The sequence below is a fragment of the Hevea brasiliensis genome, unplaced genomic scaffold (assembly GCF_030052815.1).
Source record: "Hevea brasiliensis isolate MT/VB/25A 57/8 unplaced genomic scaffold, ASM3005281v1 Scaf37, whole genome shotgun sequence".
Taxonomy (NCBI): Eukaryota; Viridiplantae; Streptophyta; class Magnoliopsida; order Malpighiales; family Euphorbiaceae; genus Hevea; species Hevea brasiliensis.
In genome coordinates, this window is record NW_026614884.1 from 186,689 (window position 1) to 192,599 (window position 5,911).

A 5,911-nucleotide genomic window follows, 5' to 3' on the forward strand; every position below is an offset into this window, starting at 1 on the left:
AGATTTTTGGGTATAGTGAGTATACCATATGTGGCATTTTGTCTCAGAATGTATATTCACTGTATGTATATTTTGTTCTTGGTTTTGAGCAGCTTGTAAATTTAAGTTGTACAAGAAAGTTGTAAAATAATTATGAGTTATTTGGCTTGTAAAATTGTATTATATCTTTGTATCTTAGTCTTTGAAAATCACTGTGGATTTGACTTGAGAAATGTGTTGTGTTGATAAAAATGTTGGAGTTGAGATTTGAAAATATATTGAAGTGCTTTTACAGTTTTTCAAGAACTGCTTTGTCCAAAATACAAATGGCACCTTGCCAAAATTTTTGCAGATATTCCAAATAAATCAAATGAGTTAGTTGTTTCACTTGATTCACCAAAGTCTTTCACACTGTAAATAGTGCTCACCATCGTAAAAGAAGTAAGAAAAGTTTTTAAAATCCCTTGTAGTGTATTTAATGGATTATCGAGAGACGGAGTTGGTAATTCATTAGGTATACTACTGGGATCATGTTATGCCTTACAGAGGGGTAGGGTGTGACATGTTTTAGTGGTATCGAGCAAAGTTTTTAAATTCTGTTTTCACTGTCATTTGAATATTCTTTCTTCACAGACAACCGCTCAATATCATTGTTTGATACATACAAGACATTACATTATAAATATGCACTAACGGAGGAAATCTCCTTGTGTTATTGGTTTAGAGATCTAAAATCCTCGCATTGACTATGGAAGAGGGTGATCGTTCATCGATCAATCTATTGAGGCCGAGGTGCAAGGGGATGCCCCATGCCTACATAATGTCGATGGTTCAAGAGCACCAGCCCTGCAGCATCTGCTCGATTCACTCAGATCACTGCAATGTTCCAACAAATGGATGGTAATATGCCTACTCAAGTCCCAATACACGGTGGTACAACCACGATCTTCGCTAGACAATATGACAAATTGATGAAGTATGGGGCTCAGAGTTCAAGGGGACAGAGATCCTCTAGAGGCGTAACAATGGTTAGAGAGGATGGATAGGGTATTCAAGAAACCGCATTGCAGAGGAGCTTAGATTTGAGTACTCGGTATCTTTGCTACTGGGGATGCTTATGATAGTGGAAAACCATCCCCACGATCTGATAGAACTGCAGTGCTAACATGGAATGACTTCCTCGGGAATTCAGGCAAAAATATGTCCTCGATGCTTATGTAGACTAGAAGTGCAAGAATTCCTAAGTCCAAACAAAGCGAATCGGTGGTGAGTATGAAAGGGAATTCTCCCGCCTAAGCCATTATGCAAGAAGTCTACTTTCTACCAAAGCAGGAGAGATGTAAGAGGTTTGAAACCGGCTTGAAGCCTAGTATCGGAGTTACAAGTGGTCGGATTCAAACATAACAACTTCTCTGAACTTATTTCTCAAGCACTATAATTAGAAAGAATTGAATCAAGCGGCTCTTGAGAAAAAGAAATCGAGAAGGCGAGAAAAGAGGGAAAGTCGTGACAGAGTTCTAGTGGTCCTACCGAAAGAGGAAAACTTTGGGGATACGACAGAGATAGTAAGAAGTCCGGTAGAGATAGATCTTTTGGACGAAACCACCTCGATCCGATCACCAACTCAACAGAAACCCGTAAATGCGCTCGGATCGACTTTGTGAAACTTGTGGTAAACCACATAGTGGGGTATGTTATAGAGCCGTAGGAGCATGCTTTAATTGTGGAGAGACTGGTCATTTTGCTAGGGATTGTGTAAATCCAGGTCGTTCTGGATCATTTACTACACCAAAGGGATCAACCCAAGTTTCTACCCCAAAGAGTTCACCATCGCTAGTAGAGGCAAAGGTAGAGGTAGGGTAGTACACCTAGAAGTCGATCATCGTGAATCACCAAAACAGCAGGTGATGCTTCAACTAGAGTATACGCTATACTGTAAAAAGACTGAGACTTTTGACATCATTCTTTGGTACTTTCTCAATTAGCAACTAAGATATATATATGTATTGTTTGACCTAGAATTTGCATATTTTTATGTTAGTGTTAGAACTATATGTTCTGTTGTTATTCGTTTACAGAGGAATAAATTTTGACGCATTAGTGATTAGCCCTTAAGATAAGGACTGTGATAATAAGTGAAATTAGTTTTGAAAGAGTTTATCGGCGAAAAGTATTTTCTAACACACCATAAATTATAAAGCTAATTAGTGAGCCTACTTAATGTAAGGCAAGAGGACGTAAAAGTAAGATGCAGTAATGGAATTGCTCTTGATAAGGGCAAGGAGGTTACTGTTAGAAATTGCTAATGGATATTGTAATCAGAATAAGATTCGAATATCGCTGAATTCAAAAGAATAAAAGATAACAAAGTTTGATCTATTGGGATGTATCGTAGTAACTATGCAATGTTCTTGATGTTTTATCTTTATCTTGATTACATGACTAACTTGAGATTATTGTGTAGAGCTACGTACTAACGGATAGTATACCCAGATAAGAATAGTTACCAACGGTATCTGTTTTGGCATAGTTATGCCAGGACAGAATTTAATTGTTAGAAATAAGTTTGAAAATCCTACTTAGGGATCTAAAACTCAAAAGTTAAAATATCGAAAGGTTATAGTTCAGTACAAAAGGAAGTAAGTTATAGAACATTGAAATATTAAAAGTTTTATGGAAGTAGAGACTTGAACAGTTGATTCATATGTAACAAAGAAATATTCCGAATGTGAGGAAGACTATGGACTAGAATGGTCAGAGGACCAATGCCTGATGAATGATTCTAATATGACCTCAAGGGTCATTCAAGAAGGAACGTGAGCTGAAATATTAGACAACATAATAGTAAGAGGAGATTGGTGTTATCCAAACAAAGTAAACATTGCATTAGATTGTTAAAAGTCTTACGATCATATAGAAAGGAGAAAATAAACGTATGACTATTGTAAGATGATTACTGGGTAAAATTTCGTGACTAAATTTATTTAAGGGGGAGAATTGTAACACCCTAAGTTCGGTAGTGCGTTCTGTGCTCCGGTGACCAGTGTTGTCCTGGACAACTAGGATGCCTAGAACCACACTTCAATGAGAGTGAGGAGACATAAAATAATGAAATAAAAGAAAAGAAAGTACAAGAAAAACAAAGGAAAAATGATTGCAAAGAAATGTGATCAAGTTAAACGAGCCGGGAAACCTAGCGATGGGTGACCGCACCGGGAGGTCACGGCGTGGACCGTTGACTAACCCTGGACTGCGGGGAACCCTGGGAAACATTTTTAGGACTTAAATAGACCATTGTTGAAGAGTAAATATCATTAGAAAGATCAAAGAAAAATTAAATAATTAGTACAAAGAAAAGTGAGAAATCGAAAAACAGACAAAATACGGTATTACCGAAAAATCGGAAAAGCCACCCGAACAGGGACATTATGGTCATTAGACATCCCGAAGTGTCTTTTGACCTAAATGTCCATTAAAAATAAATAGTATTACACTTAGAAAATGAAATGAAAAATTAATTTGGTGGTACCTAAAATAAATAGTGGAAATAATGGGTTAAATGTGGATTATGGGAAAGTTAAGTTTATAATATGATTTATTTTACTTAGTGGAGCACTAAGGGGTTAATTTATCATTGAATTATGGCTGATATGGTCCACTCACCATCTGAAATCCATCTTCCTCATATTCTCTCAAAAATGGCCGAATTGAAGAACACAAAGAACTCCATGGGCGTTTGCATGCAAGCTTAATCCACCCTCCATTTTCAACTCCATCCACTTAGCTTCTTTCATGAAAAATGGTCTACACACCACAAGGAAGATATTGATACCAATTTTGGGAAGTTTAAGCAAGGTTTAACAAGCTCCAAGCATAAGGTAAGTTCATAATTTTGAGAATTTCTTTGTTAAAGTTTATGTGCATGTTATGGGTATTAGTTTGGTGAAGGAAAATTTTGAGTTTGATGGGTTATTGTTGTTGTCATTTTGGACAGCCATGGTCACGTTTTTGATGAGGAAATTGTGCATATAATTGTTGAGAAATAATGTTGTTCATGGTGATTTAGTAACCTAGTGATTTAATGCATGTATATATGGTGAATTATGCACTTTGATGGAAATTAACTTATGGTACGGCAATGTGATGTTGATGAGTGATTTGTGGCAGCTTGTGGACACTTGAGAAAGGGTGTATATTGAAGGAAGTGTGGGCAGCATATTGACCTAGAAGGATTGATGTTAAGTATGTAAATTAAAGTTGTAAAGTGTATGTAAAGTTTGTAATGTTTAGGTGTGTTTGTAATGGTACTTAGAAATTGTAATTGTGAATGATATTTGATGTGTTGAGGGTGATTGGAATCTGCCCAAAATAATGCTAATGTTATGTAGAAAATGTTGTTGGTAATGTGCCAAAACAGTTTGGTAGGGTATGGAAGTAAACCTTGCAAAGGTAAGTGTGTGTTTGAAGTTGGGATGTGAATTGCATATTGAGGGCAGTGTATATTTTAGCCTATAACCTTGAATGTGTAACCTCAATTGGTATGAGACCAATTTGAGGTGAAACTAGGCACAAAATGTGCCAACTTTCATTGAGAAACCATGCCAAAATTCTGCTTGCAAGGTGACCTAAAAAAATGACCAATTCGGATTAGGTGCAATTAGGACCTGAAAAATGACCAATTGGGCAGCAGTGAGTGTTTAGGCCATAACTCACTCAAACCAGGTCCAATTGACCTGAAATTTTGACCAAGAATAGTTAAGACCCATACCTACAAGTCTTATGAAGACACCAAAGCCCAGAAATGACCATAAGCAAGTCAAACAACTTGCACAAGTTCGGGTCCAAAAACTGGCCGAACCAGAATTGACCAATTTGACCTAAAATTGACCTAAAATGGTACCACTTGACCAGCAATAGTGTAATGACCATAACTTGGTCTACTTAACTCGGATTGACCTGAAATTTTGCACCGCGTGCAATAAGACCTAGATCTACAAGTTTGTAGTTTCGACCGAGACCCGAAAACGGAGGGAACTAGATCGTCCGGTTAGGTCAAACCAGTATCCCGAAATCCAGCAAGTTGCATTAAAATGCACTAAACAAGGAAATGACTTTGGTAAAACGTACCAAACCTAAAACCCTATCGAGTGTGACATATTAATGACACTAAAACCTAATTTACCTAAAACGCATCGAGGGTCGGTATATTAGGTGATTAAGTGAATAATTGAGTTCAGTGCATTATTTACCAAACACCATCGATAGAGACAGTTTAATTTAGCACTGAAACACTTCAAATTGTGTTTCTCAGTTAACAAGGACTCAGCAAAAGGGAAAGAAATACTGAGTCAAGACCAGGAGACAAATATCAGAGGTTTGTGCACAACGGCTATTGCTTTTGAATTATTTTCAATGGAAATAAATATTGACTATTTGCATATCATTGTTTTAAATTGTGGAAATGTGTTTGGTGGACACTTATTGATTGAAAAACATGGTGAATGGTTTGAAACTGTGAAAAATTGTTTGAATGATATTGATGGATACTTATTGATTGAAAAGCACTGTAAATGGTTTTTGTGGAAATTGAAGTGAATTACGAATTGTGTTGCCATTTTGTGAATGAAATTATAACTTTGGAAATTTATTGGATTCTTACGAATCATTTGAATAAAATGTTTGGAATTGTTTTGACTCACAATTGGCATGACACTGATACTATGTTCCTCCTCCATTAATGGGGTGAGTGTGATTATTCCTCCCTCTTTGACTTATCAGTCTGGGGTGAGTATGATTATGTTCCTCCTTCTTGACTTCCCACCGAGGTGAGTATGGATGAGTTCTCATTATATAGCTAGCTTCCTCCCTCATTGATTTCGATTATTGGGGTGAGCATGTCTTGTCGTGGTGTACAACACGGCATATATGGAAA